Raw genomic sequence first — 21,362 nt, 5'->3', positions numbered from 1 at the left:
AAGGAGCTCTGCTTATTCCTGGGCCCCCAGGTCCACATTGGCTTCTTCCTCCCACTCTGCTCCATAGGAAGTTCCCTCTTCACGTACTTCCCCTTGGCCCAGGAACTAACTATATTCACACCTGCAACCCTCTTTCCCCCTAGATTCATTGAATGAGAGAACCTATCACCTGTGCGTAAGAACTCCACAGCAGCAGTTTGCCATATGCAACAGTGAGAGAATGGAGAGAACTAAGAAATAAGGTAAGTTTGCTTTGCTTTGCTAATATTGTTGCCCCAACCAGGGTTCCCACCCCACCCCATAGCACAGGAGAGTTCTGGCTGAGATGAATAGGTCTAAAACTTGGAAGAAGGTTACTGGTTCTTTCCATACATGTGAACATGCTGAATTAAAATTAAAATGTTCAGTCCCTGAGGATTCCAAACTGACAATGAGACAACATTGGGCTTGGGTCATAGCCAGGTTCTCCCAACCACCTGTGAGCCCTCAGTTAGAGTTAAGTATAATGGTTTAATTGCCAATGAAATGAGAATGCCTAAATGTGCATTGGTGAAAATGTTTAATATGGGGATTTTCCATGGGAAAAGCCAAGAAGAGCACTCTGAGCTCTTGCTGAGTTGACAATTAACTAACTAACTGATTGTTGTTCTCTGGGAGCCAACATGTGAGTGCTGTAACCTTAGATCATGTGATGAAGGTGTTGGGTTGCAAATCTCCATTTTGAAGGGAGTTGGCTTCCTGTTTGTCTCAAGGCTCTGTGAAGTAAGGATATTTAAAAGACCCTCTCTGCCATTTTGTAACAGTTTATATATTTTTGAGAGAGTCTGTTGGTTGTTATATAAAATTTCTTTTTCCCATACCGAGATTTTTTTACCCAATGGGAAAGTAGAAAAGGAGGAAAAAGGAGACGCTATTAAAAAATGGGAACAAGATCTGGGCCACCCAACTGAATATAAAGAATGGGAAAGACTATGGACAAAAAATATAAATTTTACCACATGTTACCTAATAAGAGAGAACTATATGAAAATGTATCACAGGTGGTACCTGGCACCAGAAAGGCTTGCAAAAATGAATAAAACATATAATAATATGTGCTGGAGATGCAAGATACAAAAAGGAACCTTCTACCATATGTGGTGGACATGCCCCGAAAATGGGAAATTTTGGAGCATGATCCATGAAGAAATAAAGAAAATATTAAGAATATCATATAGTAAAAGGCCAGAGGCATTCCTTTTAGGAATTTTAAATGACGATATTCCAAAAGACAAAAACATTTTTTTCTTATACGCAACGTCTGCAGCAAGAATCCTGGTGGCTAAGTACTGGAAAGGGAATCAGTTACCCACTAGGGGAGAGTGGCTATGTAAGCTCTCAGAATACTTAGAATTAGCCAAATTGACAGCTATAATAAGACAAAAACCAAAAAGTGAAGTAAAAAAAGAATAGGAGTGCCTAAATGAATACCTCAAAAGTCAAGGTTCGAGGGCAGAAATCTGGCTGAGTCTGGAATAACCTTGTGAAGTGAAAGGATATGAAAGAAGGATTTATATCTAGATGTTAGGATAGAGAGGATAAAGAAAACAGGAAGACAGAATGAGAGATAAAGGAGGTGCTGTGGGATTGGTGGAAGTCAATGTTTTCTTGTTGTTGTTTTAGTGTTTATAATATTAACTTGTAGATATGGATTTGTTTGTTTTGTTTTGTTTTTGTTGTCTTTTTTAGTTTTCGAATGTTGATTTTTGTGTGTTGTGTATTGTTATCTTTTGATATCTTTCGTGTTGTTGTTGTGTGGAAAATACCAATAAGATTCATTTTAAAAAAAAGACCCAGAGAGAGAGAGAGAGAGAAAGAGAGAGAAAACAGCTTGTTATAGGAATTCTAAGGTCTCGTATATAAAAATCATATGTTCATAAATCTACAAAGCAAACACATACATAAGTATACAAACTATGTGTACGAAATAGTACAGGAGAGCAATCCTGAAACCATTTTGACTCTCCCAAATTAGCCTCAAATGTTTCTCTGCAAGGAGGAAGGAAATAGGAAAGCCTCCTCGTTGTCTCTTTGCTCACAAATCCTGTCTTAAGGGCATATCTGTGTATGAATAAGGGTGAGCCTGTGACCTGGATTCAGGAACTGAGTATTTACCATCACAAAAGAATGGCCAGGATGCCCAGGTAAAAGCAATCAGTGACCATTAACAGGTTTCCTGCCAGACAGGATTCTGCTGTAGACCGCCCCTTCTGTGATGTATGTATGATGCGTTGGGGGGTGGTCTTGTGCTACAGGGTGGCAATTTCAAAAGACTTTATAAGGGCTTGTTGTCTTTGTCCATGAAGTGGACAAAGTGAGAGCTGGACCATAAAGAAGGCTGATCGCCGAAGAATGGATGCTTTTGAATTCTGGTGCTGGAGGAGACTCTTGAGAGTCCCATGGACTGCAAGAAGATCAAACCTCTCCATTCTGAAGGAAATCAGCCCTGAGTGCTCACTGGAAGGACACATCCTGAAGGTGAGGCTCCAATACTTTGGCCACCTCATGAGGAGAGAAGACTCCCTGGAAATGACCCTGATGTTAGGAAAGATTGATGGCACAAGGAGAATACTAATAATAATTAATAATAATAAAATTTTTATTTATACCCCACCCTTGCCGGTTCAAAAACCGGGCTCAGGGCGGCTAACAACACATTTAAAACACTTTAAAACAGTTAATTATAAAAGCAGCATAAAATACAGTATAAAAACATGAATAACTATAAAATTCAAAAATCAATTAGTTAATCCCCAGGGCTAGCTGGCTGAATTGGTCCTACTTGGGCCAGTGAGGAGGTCAGGGGAGAATTAGCTGTGGGGTCTCAGAGTGGGTGATCTTCATAAAAGGGGAGGGGAAGGGAAGGGAAATAACAGATCAGACTGAATTCAAATTAAAGGCCAGGCGGAATAGCTCTGTCTTACAGGCCCAACGGAAGGAGGTTAAATCCTGAAGGGCCCTAGTCTCATGGGACAGAGCATTCCACCAGGTCGGAGCCATCGCTAAAAAGGCCCTGGCGGAGGATAGTCTGACTTCCTTAGAGCCCAAGAAGGGGACGACAGAGGATGAGATGGTTGGACAGTGTTCTCGAAGCTACGAACATGAGTTTGACCAAGCTGCAGGAGGCAGTGGAAGACAGGAGTGCCTGGCGTGCTCTGGTCCATGGGGGTCACAAAGAGTCTGACACGACTAAACGGCTAAACAACAACAACATATAAGGCCCTGCACACCATTGTTCTGAGTTCCTCCTCCCTCCTGATTAGGGCAGGGGAAGTGAACACCCTGTTGCAACAGTTTAATAAAGATCAGGCTTACTAGCTGCTTTGCTTCTCAATATTCTCTGGTTGGCTTCTGTTATTTTCTCCTACCAATAGAGAGCCTACAAAAGGACTCTATATGGACTCTTGGGTACCCCATAAGGGGAAAGGAGCAGTTTTTTATTTTATTTTAACAAACTCCAGGCCAAAAATGGATGTTGTGGGAAGAGACAGACCTCTGCTTCTTAATCCCGTTGGAATTATTTCATTTTTTGTAAGATGCTGAGCCTGTGCTGGACAGCACAAGATGCTGTATTGATATTTTTGATTTATCATTGATGCATTTTGAAGAGTTTGGCTAGTAAAATTTGAATAATATTTTCATGGGTCTGGACAACGCTCCATTTCGACCTTGAGCTACCTAGAGGAAGATGGCAGCTTGGCAGGGAGTTGTTCCTCCAAAAGATGTTTTATCAGCTATTTTTAAAGCCTTTTAAAAAGCTTTTTAAACTTTTCACCTTCTCCATTTGTAATTTGGATGTCTTTCTGGGCCTTGGAACCTTGCTCCCTGTCAGTTTGCATTTCTTAGCGCAGAAAGTATTGATCTGATGTGTAGAGATCTTTCCTATTCTACTTAATTCAGGAGGGTTCTGGAAGCTTCTCTGTGTGAAAGAAACAAGCAGAAGGTTCGTGATGTTTGGGTTATTCCTTCAGAGAAGCTGAGTACAGCAGGCTTAAACTGGTTCTGTTATCTCTTCTTCAAGGGCATGCTATAATAAGAGGCCTGGGCTTCACCTTTTCTCTCTTTCTTTTTTCCTTCTGGTGTGGTGTTCTGTATATAGTGTTAAGGTTTAGACTTATTATAAGTTAATGCAAGTTTAAGTTAAGCCTGGAAGCAGGCTTCGGAGCTCCTCAGATAACAGGACTGTATTAGTGTTGACTGCCACCCAGGGAAGTAATTTTTCCTTTTTTTACTTCTCTACTTTTAAACTTACCAACCTACTGAGACTCTAACAGCACCTTCCTGTCTATGCTATGAGAAACATCTTGGGCAAGTTCTGTGAAGCACCCTGGGCAGGCCGCCAGCTGCTAGCTATTAACCGCCAACTCCCTTCTATACTTTGTTCCTGAAACTCCTGGCAGTCTCCACATGGAGAAGCTCTTAAATTGAACAAACTGAGCACTTTCTATTTTTTCTCTCTTTTTTTGGTTGGGGAAACCTCTCCTTGTTTACTCCCCACGGCGACGCTATACCTGCTAGTTAAGCCTGCTGCAACTGGATTTCTTATGGACAGTGCCAATCCTGAAGGTACTGGATTTGTGACCATTGTGCTCATTTGCCTTCAGTAGCAGTAAAGCTCTGCTGGATGAAATACAATTGCCTCTGGTCTATTTTTGGGGAATCCTGCAACGTGTTTATGTTTTTACTCTGCTAACTATACGTTGGAATCTGCTCTGGATCAATATGGAGTAGAATTTCCATGACACCCCCTACCTGCTTACCTTCCCTGGCTTGAAGGAAATCTTTTAAGGAGCCTGCTCATTATACCTCCCCACATCTGCCAATGCTCAGTTTCCAAAAGGATTCAGTTTTCATGCATCCAGTTGCTTCAAACGGTGCCATATTATCTGCAGCAGTTAGGTAACGTCTTCCAGTATGAGAAGGGAGAGGCCAGTAAGGTAACTGAACTCCCTGTCTGAGGTCCTTTGTTTCCAAGCTGGCTGGGAAAGAGGTGAGCCTTTTAGGGAAGGAAGGAAGGAGGGAAGGATGCTCCCAGACTGGGATCCAATGCCATACTGGCAAACACAGGTTGCGCAATAACTTGGAGCTCTTGTGCAGCCCCGCTCCTCCCCCCAAAGGAAAGTCTTTTTCCACTAAGGAAAGTGATGGGGTAATACATTGGAAAGTGTGGGATAACACTTGATGCAACATAACATCTAACCTTGCCACAAATAAATCATAGGGAATGCCTAGTAAACAGTTGACGCTGTCCAACTTCCCCATCAACTTTGTGCAAACAAATCGGGATGAATGCTCAAGAAACAGGTTGTTGGAAAACAACCAAAATCTCCTTGGCCATTCAGAATAAACATACAGGGGAGCTCAACAAAGGGACTGGCAACTGTCTCCATTTGGATTGTGGGTGTTTTGGTGTGTTTTAGGATTCTGTTCTCTGAGATCTTTCATCTAGATGTACCCCAAAGTTGAGGTTGGATGCTCTCTGGAGCTGACAGCCTGTGTGTGATGATGTTAGAGCACTGAAAGACCCACAGAGATCCAGTCTGTGTGGTCGCTCCTGCCCTGGACTTCAGCCTCTTCCCTTGAGGCATACACAAGCCAGAGCATTCTTCTCAGTCTTCAGTCTTCAGCATACTTACTGGAATAAAGCTCTCCTGCAGTAGTAAATTGAACTTGCTTCCAAATAAATGTGCTTAGGCCTCAGTTGTGATTGTGTGTGTTGTTCCCAGTTGCCTTTGGGTAGCCGAGATTCAGGCTATAAGTGAGTTGGATTTTAATATTTGTTATGGTTTATTGATTTTTATTTGTTTGAATGGGCCCTTGTTATATTTTGGCCATTCCAAGGCATCAGGGTGGTGCTGTTAGCACCCTAAATAGGGAAAAATAAATACTTTGTGGCAGGTAGCATTGCTTGCCTACAGTAGGTTCATGTTTTCCCCAGATTGCAATTTTGCAAGAGCTAGGAACACATTTTCACAAACAGGAAAGGGACATGAAAAATAGGTTTATTGCCTCCCCCTTCCTCAGTTTGTGTGGGAATCGCAGAGAGTCCTTTTTAAAAAGAATCTTTTCTCATATGCACAACAGATGTCTGCTCACTGACTGCCAAACCAGATAAGGAAACGAAAGAAAAGGAAACAATCAAATAATGTTTTCCCGAATTTGCTTTTAAATGCCACTACTGTAGTCTCAATGTGTTACAATATAGATAGTACGTGAAAAGTTAACAATTGTGGCAAAACCTTTCACAGGGCTCCAGTCAGGTTTGCCTCCACAAATCACTCAGAAAGATAGATACAGTTCCAATCCGCTTTCAGCAGCTGTTTTTGAGCAAAGAAAAAGTCACTGGGACCATAGTTATGAGAAATGGTGGGGTTAGATTATTTTAAGTCTGCAGTATAATGAAGGCTGGGTCCATCAGGCCTGCTCTTGCTGATGTGTCACCTGGTACCAGTCATTCCAGCAAACTGTGAGATTGGGAGAGATGGGAAGCAGGGCTCACCCCGTCAGCTCTGTTAAAGCACCGACTCCAGCAGGAGCCCTCAGCCCCTGAATTATGCCAATATGAGCTGGTCATTTGTAAGAGCTGCTATTTAACTTTTATGGCACCTAAATTTGCTTCCTCCCCACCTTCTTTCTTCCCTACCACTTTTCCCTCTTCTGTTTTGTGTATTTAATGATAAACCTGCAAGCAGGGACTGTCTTGTTTTGATTGTATGTAAGCATGGGATCACAGAGAGTCGAACACGACTAAGACGACTAAACAACAATAGCCATTCTAGATGGATGAGTGGAAGAGATAGATATAGACACACACACACACGCAGAAGAACATGGTACAAATGCACCAAATAAATAAAGAATAAATACTGGGTTGGTGCTAAGGGCTCCATCCTCAGACTGTTGCTATGTTATTTTTTCATTTTCCTATTCATATCCTTGTTTGCTCATATTTCAATAACCAGCTTATGATTTGGGCCTACAAAAAATGAGTAGATCCAGCTTCCTTCAGTCCCTTTGAATAACCATAATTAACTATCCAATTGGGACCTTCTGGTGGGCCTCACCAAGTGCGGCATATCAACCATTAACATGTATAGGAGAGATAAAACTGATGCACTCCAGCGACACCACTGGGATGGGGGTTCAAGTTGCTGCAGCCATTCCAAATCAAGTCTGCTCCTATCCACTGAGCCACGTGCTTAGTTATGTTTCTTTCACACCACGGAGCAAGTAGGATTGTCGGCATCTGACTTTAGCTGACATTCTGTACCAGTGGTTCCTAAACATTTCCCCTCTATGGACCACTAGAAAATTACCAAGAGTCCTGGTAGACTCCATAAATGACCTTTCTGCCTGCTGTAAAGGTAAAGGGTCCAGTCGTGGCCGACTCTGGGGTTGCGGCGCTCATCTCGCTTTACTGGCCGAGGGAGCCAGCGTACAGCTTCCGGGTCATGTGGCCAGCATGACTAAGCCGCTTCTGGCGAACAAGAGCAGCGCATGGAAATGCCGTTTACCTTCCCGCCGGAGCGATACCTATTTATCTACTTGCACTTTGATGTGCTTTCGAACTGCTAGGTGGGCAGGAGCAGGGACCAAGCAATGGGAGCTCACCCCGTTGCGGGGATTCGAACCACCAACCTTCTGATCGGCAAGTCCTAGGCTCTGTGGTTTAACCCGCAGCGCCACCTGTGTCCCCTCTGCCTGCTGTAGCAATTGTTATATGCTGAGGTGGATGCCGTATGATTTTGAATTGTATTGTTATTGCTTCTTTCTTACATTGCATTTTATGGTATTGCATTTTGAGTTCCATAGATCACAATCTAAAATATAATAATAAATAGAGAAAAATACAATTAAAAGTGAATATGAATGTTTGATGTACTGCACCCACTATTTCCAGTTGCAATCACTGTGACCAGCTCCTTCTCCCCTTGTTGTTCACATGCCACCTGAATGAAGCTCTCAGACCATTGCTAGTCTTTGGACCAGAATTTAGGAAGCCCCTGTTCCAGACCCTCCAAGGGTCCCTGTTTTCCAGGGACAGTTCCAGATTTACAGAAGCAGTCCTGGTTTCTGATCTGATCCCAGAATGTGCTGCTTTTCCTTAGCATGTCCCTATTTTCATTGGAGGGTGTGGAATAGGACATCCCCAAGGCTTTTTTTGGAGCTGGAACCCACCAAAACTCAGTTCCAGCACTTCTCAGGTGGTGCCATTGCCATTCCAAGAGAGATGTTCATGGTGAGTTCCAGCACCTCTTTTTCTAGAAAAATAGCACTGGACGTCCCTACTTTCATCAGAGAAATGTTGGAGGGTATGCTGTTCTATATGACAGTGTTTAGGGCTTAGGTCTTTCTTGCCCTGTGTGCACTCCCCAACAGGGGCACAAACAGTTCAGTGGAATGACAAAGCTATTGCAAAGGGGCAGATCAAGGATTGCTGAGCTGCCCTTCTGCCACAGATGAGAACTTTTGCCCCCCACCTTTTACTGCAGACCCTCTACTTTCTTCCATACATGTCAGTGGTGACCTTTTGATTTCTGTAGGGAAGGAAGTTAATACAATCAGTGGCCAGTGTTTGTTTGAGTGTAGAAAATATAAAGCCAGACATCTAGAGCTGGGTCTTCGGTTGGTGAATGTGGTTGACTTCCAACAGATCTGCATTTATTTGCACTACTCAGCAACCTTCTGCTGTACTTTTGCAGTTTATTCTAGTCACTCACTGAAATGTCAGTCACGGTTCCCAACTTTTGCGGCTGTTGGGGTGAATCGGTGAGTCACAGCCTTTATCTTTGTGACCACCGGTCATGTCGGGTCTGTGTTTTGCAGGCACATAACTTTGCAAACCTTACTTCATTTCCCTAGTGAAATGCACTCTCTGTCATAAACTGAGATGGATATTATTTCTTCTTCTTAGGAGAGGCGTCACATCATGATATAAAAACGAAAACCTTTGTTTTCTTGGCTTGTTTCTTTGTCTATATGTGTGAAGCATCCTGTGGAATAGAGGTCATACCTTTTTTTAGGGATTGTCCTTATTTGTCCATACCGTTTGTGAGAGCAGAATTGTAGTGTCTCGTAAAGCTTCTGTCAGGCTTGCCTTCTGTTTCAAATATATAGTCTGTAAGGGGAAGGGGGAGACTGCCAATGGCGGCAAAGTGAAACAGCAAATGTGCCAAAGGGAAAGAAAGAAAAATTTAAACCCTCAAATACTGGAATGAGCATTGTTAGCTAGTCACACATAATCTGAAAACTCTAGCTGCTGCATAGGATCATTAGCAGGGCTTTAAAATAATAAAAGTTCTGTCTAGAAGAAACTGAGTTCTGCAACTTGATGGAAATCTGCATAATTTCTCTGTTTTTTCAAATTCTAGTCTGCATTAAGATCAGCACAGGGGCTCCTTGTAGTAGTTCAACCACCCTCACAAATGGGGGGGGCATCACTGGGGAGCGCATCTGGCACCTTCATTCTGTAGTTTCCATTGTATGCTCCATGAACATACTGTACCTCTTTCCCCTGGCTTTTGAGCTTTGACACCTGAGATACTTCAGCTTTTAGCATCTGCTTTATACTTGTGACTTTATAAATTGTTTTAAACTAGTGCAGTACAGGATGTTGCAGAAGCCCTAATTCAAACTTGAAGACTGATACCGTCTTGGGTGGAGGAGCAAGAACACAATTGTCTTCAGATTAACACCTGCCTACAAGGGGGCCCACTCCTGGGAGCCAAGGCACTGGGGGCTCCCCCATTATTCTTATTTTTAGGAGCCCGTCCCTCCTCAATGTTCAGAGGGCCCCATGCACAATGTCCTGACAGTGCACAGCATCATGTGCGCAATGTCAGGACATTGCGCAGGGCCCCCTCCATCCTCAGGAGACGGTGGCACCTCAGTCTACTTACATGTGTACAGTTGCATGTGTAAGGGTCTCTTTCTATATGGCTGAGAACTTGGAAAGAGGCTGATATACGTACCACTGTGCACATGTGTGTCCTATGCAGACATTTCCTAGAATGTGCAGAGATCGTAAGTAGGGACATGCTACCCTCCCATCTCTGCTTGTGTTCACCATAAAGTAGGTAAAGGTAAAGGACCCCTGGATGCTTAAGTCCAGTCAAAGGCGACTATGGGGTTGCGGCGCTCATCTCGCTTTTCAGGCCAAGGGAGCCGCCATTTGTCCACAGACAGCTTTCCAGGTCATGTGGCCAGCATGACTAAACTGCTTCTGGCGCAACGGAACACCGTGACAGAAGCCAGAGCAAATGGAAACACTGTTTACCTTCCCGCCACAGTGATACCTAGTTATCTACTTGCACTGGTGTGCTTTCGAACTGCTAGGTTGGCAGGAGCTGGGGCAGAGCAATGGGAGCTCACCCACTGTCACGAGGATTCGAACCACTGACCTTCTGATCAGCAAGCCCAAGAGGCTCAGTGGTTTAGGCCACAGTGCCACCCGCATATACCATAATGTGCAGATAAGCTTAACATGCATGAAGGAGCAGCAGAAGGAGGAACCACTTCAGGTGTGTGTTAGGGGCGAGGTGTGTGGTGATGGCACCAGTAGTAATCTCTGGTGTGAGAAGGGGCATTACACTTGAACAAAAATGTCTCTATTGCCACCTGTGGATTATTGTAAGGTATGCACCTCTGCATGAAGAGGGAATCCTCTTTCTTGCCTTTAGAGCAGAAGCTTTGTTACACTGTGCTTAGAACTGCCCATAAGCACACATTGAAAAGGCTGCTGTGCAGAGATGCACCTTATTTCGCCCATTAAGAATGACAAGATGTTTGAAGCATGTTAAAGTTGAAGCATGCTTATTTGCATGAAATAATCTTGAGTCCATCTCTCACGCCTTTCCCCCTCCAATGCTGTCCTACAATCCTTCGAAATCTCCTGCTGACAGCTGAATGTTCTTGCGCTCCTGGAGTGACATGAGCTTGTGCTGTGTGTGGCCACTAGAGGCCACCGTGGCATGTATCAGACTCTGCGCATAGGGCCTCTTTGTCCTTTGCTTTCCTGCTGAGAGCCAGAAAATAGGGGGCAGCAGCCTGGGAGAAACAGAAGGGGGGAAAGGCGATGCCACGATGAGCAAAACCATTGTTTGTTGTTGTTTGTTTAACATCATCATCCCAGTTTTCTGTATAAATAACACCCAAAGTGGTACACAGGATAAGATGCAACAATAAAAAAAATACAACAGCCAAATAAGAAGCAGTAAAACAGCATCAGTGAGAATAAAATGGATCGTCAGAACATAATTATCATGAGGCAGTAGATTGTTTCATTGGTGTAAGACCTTGGTGGAATAAAAAAAAAGTGTTTACCTGAACGCAAAAACCAATTTTAGGGCACTGATCTTCAAGTGGGAACACTTGAAGCCTCCATTTCACACCTGAGCTCCAGCTCTTGATCTTGGTTCCATGACTCCTCCCCTAGAGTCAGAGCCAGCAGGGGGCAAATCCAGGCAAATGTGCTCCAGTTTCAACTTCTCATAGGTTAGGAGGGCTTCTATCTCTCATAGTTACTCCACCTGGAAGTCAAGATCCAGGACCAGATCTGAATTCTCTAAATTTGAATTTTGCAGTGATAGGTTATCCAGATCTGAATGCTTTAGATCAGAAAGTGGGGAGGTTACTTACTCCTGTGTGTGACAGGTGCTCCAGTACAGGATCAAACTCTCCAAAATGTGTCATAGCAGAACTCCAGACATATGACCGAAGTTAACCTACCAGAGGAAGATGGTGGATGTCATAACTAACATGGACTTGTAACAAGCATGAATTTTCATTCCAGAACGTGATGGGGGCCTTCTTACTATTCAGGAATCCCTCCCCTCAGAGTCAAGAAAAAAAGTGTCTGTTCAATGTGTTTCCAGAGGAGAAAGTGATCCAAAACAGAACTACAAATGGATAACTCAGTAGCCTAAACTTTCTAATATAGAATGCTGTACAGAAAATAAAGAACTTGGTAACATTTGTTAGAAAGAAAGAAAAAGGAATCTCTTGAACCTGAAATTATCTATCCTAGTAAGAGGCAGGAAGGAGGTGACAGGTGGTAGTCCTCTGTTGCCAATTTCTGGAAGAAATATTCACAGTGAATTAAAATTTTATTTTTTCCCTTCTTTAGCTGCACTGATCTAAGAGTAAGTCCCATTGAACTCACTAGGATATGCTGAATAGGACCGCACTCTTCATTATTATTTTTTAAGTAAAGTTTCTTTTTAGGATAAGGGAATTCAGAAAGCCCAATGAGCTTTGTGCTGAGAGTCCCAAGAATTCATCTTTAGATCTCTGATCATTTTCAAAATATGTATTTCCTTCGTTTCTGCTTCAAAGCATTCTCCTCCTCCCCCCGTCCTCCCCCAAATCCTCTCTCTCTTAACATTCAAATTCTAATTACCAGACTGGACTTTACAAGTGGAACATAAATAACATTACATAGATAATTAAGATGTATCGTTAATTGGAGCTGGTTTCAGTGTGCTAATTGCATAATTCAGCTGTCTGTTAAATAGCTTTTCCAGTGTGAAAATTACCCATTTATGGGCAATGCTTGTGTGAGCATCACGCTCCCTCCACTCAGTAACATGAGTCAACATTTTTAGGTGTAGCTTCACCATGCAGAGCTCAGTCTCTTCATCAAAAGGCAGGTGAAAATCCTCCCCTTAAAGCTCCAAAAGAGGATGGATAATTTCCGCCAAAGAGCTGCCAACCTTTCCCTCATCCCCCTCTGGTTGCACACTTAGACCTTCACAAGCTGTTTATCAGTCGGGTGATGTTCTTCAACTGCATTGCCATCTCTGGCTTGGATACTGAAGTCCATTTCAGGAGCCCTCCCAGAAAAAAATAAAAACCAAGGTACCAAAGGAACCAAGAGGTATTGCAACTAATTCTTGTTAGCAGCTTTTTGTTTGGTAAAACATAAAAACAATTCTCAGCTGAACTCTGAGTGAAGTCACAAATAGAGTCTTCACTAGAGAGGCAATGATCCGTCCATTTCAGTCCTCTCAGTTTCTCATTTTTCCTATCCTAAATTCCATTCTGCAGCCATTTGTATTTAATTAAAAATAATCCTCATGAAACTTTAGTGTGAATTTCACCCAATATACACATTTTTGTATGTGGTTTTGACTAATGGACACGTTTCTGCAAGGCACTTCTCCTGATACTGTGCATTTTGTATCTTATTTTAAATAGTATATTCATTTTTATGCTCGCTTTCACGTAATGTGTGCATTGTTGTAAACATGGATTGGAGAACTGCAGTTCAGATTGGAGAGCTGCAGTTCAGATAAGTGTGAATTTCAAAGGCTGCCTATGTTTTGAGTCTTATATTGTTTCTGAATGCATGAAGTTTTGATAGAGTCAGCTTTCAATGCGAACTGATATTTCACTGGAATAATTGGAGGTTTCTGACAAGAAGCAAGCAAGGCAAAGTGTTTTGGTGTTCAAAGTGGGGCACAGGGGACCTTCTGGAGTGCTTTGGTGTTTAAGTCAACTCTGCTTCAATGGTGTTTGAGTCAACGCTTCTTCAGATCCCAAGCCATTCAGGACTTCTTCCATAAAGAAATAATGTTATTTCATTCTCCGTTCACCAGAAACAAGTTGCAGGATGCTGCAATAAGATGCTAATACAGTATATTAATCTTACTCTGGATTTAGCTAGGTAGTATTTTGATTCAACATGTTGCAATTCCCGTTGAAATTCTTAAAAAATGTTATGCATATCTTTTTTTGGATAGTGATCGAGGGACTAAACGGAGGTTCATATTTCAGTGCTTATGTTTTTCTACTGGCTCCTCTAGATGTTGTGTTGCAATGGCCCACTAGTTTACTTGATTTTTAAGAATGGATTATGTAGATTTGCCAAGGCTCATTAAGTGTTGCTTGCTGCAGAGGAAATTGCCCTGGGATAGGAGATGGGATCAGTGCAGGAGCATTGCCTCTCAACTGTAGGGGAAAATATTGGTCATAAATTCCACAAATTAAGTATGCATCATATGTAGCAGTAATTTATTTTGTCTGTTCTTGATCTGCTCCTGGTCAATTTCACTGAAGGTACCTAAGTCCTTGTTATGAGAAAGGAAGAAAATATTGGTCCCCTTTTCCCATACCATGCTTAATTTTATAAACTTCTATCATGTTTCCTTCCCTTAGTTGGCTTTTTCTAAACTGCAAAGTGGCCTGCCATCCAATCTTTCTCCATAGAGAAGGTACTCTAATTCCTTCTCCTTTTCTGCACCTTTCCAAGCTCTACAATAACCTATTTTTTAAAAATGAGGCTACTGGAAGTTCACACAGTAGTTCATATATATTTAGTTAACAAAATTAATTCACTTGGTTGCAGGGCCAGATTTAGGTTTGATGAGGCCCTAAGCTACTGAAGGTAATGGGACCCTTTATATGTCCAGCTGTCCTTTGTCAACAACAAATTGTCGCTGTTTTTGTTGTTGAATATATGCTATATGGTAATTTATGGACCTAGTAGGTATCTAAAGCCATTTCCACATAACAAAATATATATTTTATCAAAGTAATTGTTGAACTGAAATACAATTTAGAAGAATATTAATATTAATATTAATATTATTTCCTTTAATTTGTGGGGGGCAAGAGAGTGGGGCCCTAAGCTTGTTTAGCTTATATGTAAATCCAGCACTGCTTGATTTTATTTCTGTGCTTGTTTGAAAGAATAAAACAAGCTTCTAAGCACTTTACAAAAAATACATAAAAATGTTTAAATTCTCAGTTAAGAAACAGTCAAAAATGGGTATTTAGAAACATGGAATAGATTATTAAAATATCAAAACAGTAGCTAAAAAGTTAACACACATGTAACTTCAAGAAGTCTGGCTAGGCTTGCCTAAACAAAATGTTTTAAGCAGGTGCTGAAAACAATACAGTCGTACCTTGGTTGCCGAACGCCTTGGTACTCATACATTTTGGCTCCCAAATGCTGCAAACCCAGAAGTAAGTGTCCCGGTTTGCAAATGTTCTTTGGAAGCTGAACGTCTGACACTGCTTCTGTGGCTTCTGATTGAGTGCAGGAAGCTCCTGCGGCCAATCGGAAGCCGTGCCTTGGTTTTTGAATGTTTTTGGAAGTCAAACAGATTTGCGGAACAGAAAACATTCAGGAATCAAGGTACGATGGGCCTGCCCGATCTCAATACACAGGGAGTTCCAATGTTGCCACACTATGTGACTGATCACGCCATCTCTCCTCCTAATGGCAAACTCAGATGGTATGTACTAACAAGTGGGGTGGTATTGGTGTGCCATTTCACTGCTCACTCCAAATTATGAGGAGGTTAAATAGCACCAGTCTCAAAAGATGTCCTTGGAGAATCTCACTACTTACCCCCCCCCCCTTTCAGTTTGTGCATACACACTGCTTCCTCCTATTTATCATCCCTTTGAGCAATGTTGGACAAAAAGGACGCTCTTCTTCACACAGCACATAGTTAACCTACGGCCACCAACTTTGACGTCTTTAAAAGGGGATTACAGAAATTCTCGGGGGCTGTCAATAGCCACACAATGGCTATATATCTCCCAGACTATATCTTGCAAGCATTTGAGTGCTTTATTTTGCTTTTGCTTTGCCATAGCTGGGGATATATTTTCCTCCTTTGGGAGATGCCTGTGAAGAGTGGAACTAGGGAATGGAAGGATTGTGTTAATTGTTTAATTATACTTTGCTTTAAATTATTTTGTTTTTCATAGGTTATATTGCATAGTTTGCTATTTATAAGTCACTTTAAAATGATTGGATAAAGCTGCAAACGAGCAATATTATCATTGTTATTATTAATATTATTGATAGCAATTTGTTTTCAGTATCAGAAGCTGTGTGCCTCTGAATACCAGTTTCTGGGGTGTGTGATTGGTGCACATGTCTTGCTTCTGAGCTTCCCAGAGGCACCTGATTGGCTAATGGTAGGGCAGAAAGCTAAATAATAATAATAATAATAATAATAATAATAATAATAATAATTTATACCCCGCCCATCTGGCCGGGTTTCCCCAGCCACTCTGGGCGGCTTCCAACAAAACACTAAAATACAATAACCTATTAAACATTAAAAGCTTCCCTAAACAGGGCTGCCTTTAGATGTCTTCTAAAAGTTTGGTAGCTATTTTTCTCTTTGACATCTGGTGGGAAGGCGTTCCACAGGGTGGGTGCCACTACCGAGAAGGCCCTCTGCTTGGTTCCCTGTAACCTCACTTCCTGCTGTGAGGGAACTGTCCGGGCAGAACGATGGGGGTGGAGACGCTCCTTCAGATATACTGGACCGAGGCCGTTTAGGGCTTTAAAGGTCAGCACCAACACTTTGAATTGTGCTCGGAAACATACTGGGAGCCAGTGTAGGTCTTTCAAGACCGCTGTTAATATGGTCTCGGCGGCCGCTCCCCGTCACCAGTCTAGCTGCCACATTTTGGATTAGTTGTAGTTTCCGGGTCACTTTCAAAGGTAGCCCCACATAGAGCGCATTGCAGTAGTCCAAGCGAGAGATAACCAGAGCATGCACCACTCTGGCGAGACAGTCTGCGGGCAGATAGGGTCTCATCCTGCGTACCAGATGGAGCTGATAAACAGCTGCCCTGGACACAGAATTGACCTGTGCCTCCATGGACAGCTGTGAGTCCAGAATGACTCCCAGGCTGCGCACCTGGTCCTTCAGGGGCACAGTTACCCCATTCAGGACCAGGGAGTCCTCCACACCTGCCCGCCTCCTGTCCCCCCAAAACAGTACTTCTGTCTTGTCAGGATTCAACCTCAATCTGTTGGCCGCCATCTCTTAGACTAGATGGGCCTTGTGTCTAATCCATCAGAGCTTTGCTTATGGACACCTTTTTAATAAAAAATGTGACTGATAATTTGTTTGCAGAATAAACAAATGAGGTGTTGTTGTGGTTGTTCATAGTTTAACCTTAAGTAAATCCAAGAGCTGATTTGATGAGAGCCTGGTCCTTGCTTCTAAAATCTGAAATGGTGCCCCGGCATATTATGTTTCCAGTGTCATTCAAAGGTGGTCTGTCAGTTATTAATTTAATTTTAAGCTCTAATTGAACTTTAATGAATGAAGTTGGGTCTTTTTCTACTTTGACAGGCTGACTTGAATTCGAAATATGACCTGGGATTTTGCATAGGTCTCGCATCTATAGCACTGTCTGGCAGTGAAATATTTCAAAAGTCCTTAAAGCGTTGCTGGGAAAATCTGAAGACATTTTTCATTGAATAAGGGAGCTCCATGAATGTTAGAATTAACTAACTAACCAACTAACTAACTCTTTATTCCTTGCTATAAAATGTTTCAACTAAACTTGCAAAGGCTAATTTACAATCTGAAATTGTGTGAGTGCTGACTGAGGGGGTAGCTTTTCAGTCATGGCCGTCCTAAGAAAGGCTTACCTTGTGGCACCAACTATACGGTGTTTATTCTCCTAGACATTTCATCATGTAAAGTGTGAGTTGGTTTTAACGCTGGTCTTGTCTGTTCAACTTGGATTTTTTTTTAGTGTTGGCTTTTATTGTTCTCTGTCACTTTTAGTTCAGATTTTATACATTGCTTTAGCATTTTGCTTCTATGCTTGCTTTCCCTGACCATTTTTTCTCCAGATTACTGAAGGGCAATCTGGACACTCCTTAAATAAATAAATAAACAGAATGGGCTGAGGAGCGTGCACCATCATACTTGGCATGTTATCTGACCATTTACTTAATAAATATTTCGGTACTGCTAAATCAAGAAGAATGGAACTCTTCTCAAAATGGTGCGTGTAATAAAATCAATATAGCATTTAAAAAATCAAATGTAAAAACAAAAAGATAATTGTTAGGGAGAAGGAAAGGACAGGTATACAAATCCCCGCCCCTAAACTTTTAACTGTCTTCCCTTGCCTTGGAGATGCATGGAAGTTGTCATTTTTGAAGATGCTGAACACTTTCTATTAGAAATCTGCAGAATGGCTATTCTCACTTGTATAATGAAGAGGAACATGGCTAGGGGGTGGAAGCGTAGTTTCTGTGCTTGCTTTCATTGCAGGACCAACCGGGTCATCTATTGGAGCAGTATTTGTCAGCATTGTAACTTGGGACCGGAGGACAGCCGCAGAAGGTGGTAGTCAACTGAGCTTTACTCTGAGTAGGTCCATTGAAATAAATGAACACGACTAAGTTAGGTCCATTAATTTCAGTGGGTCTACCCTCACTAAAACGTAGCTGAATACATCCCATGATCTCTTTGTTAGGTAGGGTAGGCTCAGATAGTCATTGGCCCAGGGTCACCAGTGAGCTTCATGCCTAATCTGGGATGTGAACTCAGGTTTCCCTTGGCTTCATTTTTGTCCTCTCCTTGGAGACACGGCTATGAGGGCTATCACAATGAGCTCCTCTTCCTCAAAATTTACCACTACGCCACTGAGTATTTTTGGTCCTCCTTTGTTGCAGAGAACAGAACAGTCCTTTCCCTTGAAGCATAGCTCAGTCCCACTTCAGGCCAATGGATAGGGATCATTTTGTGACTAGTGATTGCTTTCTGCTCCAGCTTGGGGGCACTATAACTTATTCCTTAAATTTCCTCCTGTCCCTCACTCCTGCTACCTCCACAAATGACCACCAGTCCATGGTGCCACTGAGAAACAACCACAATAGGTGAGTCACAGTATCAAAAGCTGCAGGTATTCCAGCTCACTTTGCCAGCTTTTCCCCCCAGGCTCCGTGTCTTGTCTACAAGTTATTCTTGATGTGTTCTAAGTAATGACACACCGTTCGGAAACCAACGAATCGTGAATCAAAGCTCCTGGTTACTTTCATAAAAGAGACATTAGAAACCCAAAACATAAAGATCATTTTATCTTTATTAACAGTTTAATGCATATGAGAAAGCTATTTGACATTTTTTACACCTCAAACTCTTTTCTTCATGCATTGCTGAGCAGACTGCACCAGAATTCATCCACTTAAATCCATTTAATAACTCAGTAGATTCTCTGTCAGGCTATGAGTTGATGCCAGTATATGGCTTTACTTAAGTGCTCAAGCACCCATCCAAACCTTGCATTGCATTTGAACATTACTATTAATAATGAAATTGTAATTGGGGTCACCATTAGACCAATACAAAAGTTCCCAAACCTGTATTTGTTAACATTTTTGTTGTTTCAAACACTAGCCCAGTATTAAGGGACCTGTGGCCAGGTGTTGATGAACTCCAGTTCCCCTCACCCTGGTCATTGACCATGCATGATTGGGGCTAACAGGAGTTGATGTCTTGACAACATCTGGAGGAATATTGGTTCACCTTCATGATAGAGTGATAGGAACAGCAATAGAGGAACATCCTTTAAATTAAAGGGTGGGGCACTAGGAAGAAGGGAGGATGTGTCTCTGTGTATAATCCTTCCCAGAAGGACCCTGAGCTGGGTTTGGCCCCCTCAGCCATGGCCAAGATTCAGCAGCCCACTTAATTTGTCCCATGGAACAATGTGACCTGTTAAGAACTACACTCACCTTCCAGATGTTGCCTGGGAGCCTTGCCATTGTACTGGAGACTGAACATTCTAGACTGTAACAAAGAGACAGAACCCAGGAGGTGGCATAGAAGCTTGCCATTATGATGGGTCTTAGATGGAATGAAAAGAAGCTCTGTATTTTGCTGGGAATCCACCAACATGAGAGAGGCTGGGCCGGCCAGCGTCCAAAATGGTGGATTTGGCCTTCCAAAACATACTAAGGCAGTAGCTTAACTTCTTCCCTTTTGAAGTGGATTAGGAAAAAGGAGGTAAGCCAGATCCTTTCTCTTTGGAATTCCATTTATCTGGGAGGAGCAGGAATTCCATTTATTTTGTGCGTATAGGGCAGTATACTTATATGATGATGGTAATGGTGGTGAGCCTTGGTTACTTGTTTTTTTAAAAAAAGGTTTAATTAAATTTTTTAATTTAATAAAATTTAACAGAATATATATAAAAAAAATAAGCCATGGTTGATAGTTTATAAACCTTGGCTTGTGTCAGTCATGGCTTTGGCATTGCATTATGTGTGAACGTGGCTAAGGTTATGGCCAGCTATCCATTCAACTCAGGAAGCTAGAATATTCCTGAGCTTAAACAAAAGGAACTTGTCAAAAGCTCAGCAACATCAATGATCCTCCTTGATTTCTCAATTACAGAAAAAGGAGTGTGAATGAGACAGATGCGACTTTAGCTGAGATAAATGTGTCTAAAGCCCTTCCTTGCATCACTTCGGTTTGACTTTAAGCAGGATCACATTCATGACCCAAGCACAACAGCAGAGAGAGGCAACCCGTCCTAAATGTATACTGGCTGAATTGCCATTCATAGTCATGAAGAGGAATTCAGCATCTCTTTTGCTTCAGCAAGTTGCCCACATGAGGCATCTCACGCTTTTAGCACCGAAACTGATAACATAGTTGTTACTTTAGTTTCATGCTAGGGGTATTCCCTGATTTTCCTTGGCACCAGACAGATTTCAAGCTGAAGGAGCACAGCAAGGAATCTGTTTTTCAGATCTGCAAGACAAGCTTCTTTTTTTCTGAATGGGCACCCTCTGTTTCATAAATGTACATGGGAAAAACTCGTAATGTCTCGATTTCAAATGCCTCTTTGGGAGTTTGTTTATTCAAATAAAAGCCTTACAAATTATTAGCATGAAAAAACTCCACCACTTTGCATTTTCTGGGATGTGTTATCCTATTAGGCAAAGTATCGTTCTGTATGTTTATAACTTACACAATTACTGTTCTTGATTAACAACTAAAACTGATGAGTTGGCCTTTCACGAAGCCGTAAGCAAAGTCAGCCATGCAGAAAATATAAGGGAAGGGAAAACAATTAAAAGTTATTTTAGTTGTTATGTTGGAGTTGATTGTTGTATTTACATATTTCTCCCCCTCCCCAATAAAACATGAAAATCTTTGTTGCGTACAAAGTGCTGTTTTATCAATGGCGCTATTTCATAGTAACATTAGAAATTTCAGATTTATTACATTCATTTTGGATTAGCAAGCATCATGTGTGTGATGTATTAAGGAATAGATTAAATTCGTGCAATACATAAATTTAGTACCACATAGTATGACTGTCTCTAGTCTTCACAACTGCAGAATTAACAGGGCAAATAAGCAGCAGCCGTCATTGTTCGCCTGGCAGAATGAGGATGCTTGTGGAACCACTCCAGCAAGAACAAAATTTATGAAATGAGTTACACAGTTTTGCAAACCTGCAACTGGAATATTCAAAACATACCATAGGAATGATTAATCACATCAACAAAAGGACAGCGAGTGTTTTGCAAATGCTAT

The 21,362-nt window shown here is 42.0% G+C and overlaps 1 long non-coding RNA gene across 3 annotated transcripts in view; it reads left to right on the top strand.

Moving 5' to 3' along the window:
• LOC310696498 overlaps positions 1–21,362 on the top strand; it is a 105,773-nt gene that overhangs the window by 51,630 nt on the left and 32,781 nt on the right. For all 3 annotated transcript variants that reach the window (XR_014520572.1, XR_014520573.1, XR_014520574.1), the window contains one exon: positions 144–242. This is a non-coding gene — a long non-coding RNA (uncharacterized lncRNA). The remainder of the gene's footprint in view (positions 1–143; positions 243–21,362) is intronic.

The sequence above is a fragment of the Podarcis liolepis genome (genome assembly GCF_965112155.1).
Source record: "Podarcis liolepis genome assembly, chromosome: 17".
In the NCBI taxonomy this organism is placed as follows: Eukaryota; Metazoa; Chordata; class Lepidosauria; order Squamata; family Lacertidae; genus Podarcis; species Podarcis liolepis.
Note: the sequence above shows the minus strand (reverse complement) of the source record. Positions and strands in the feature narration are given on the sequence as shown.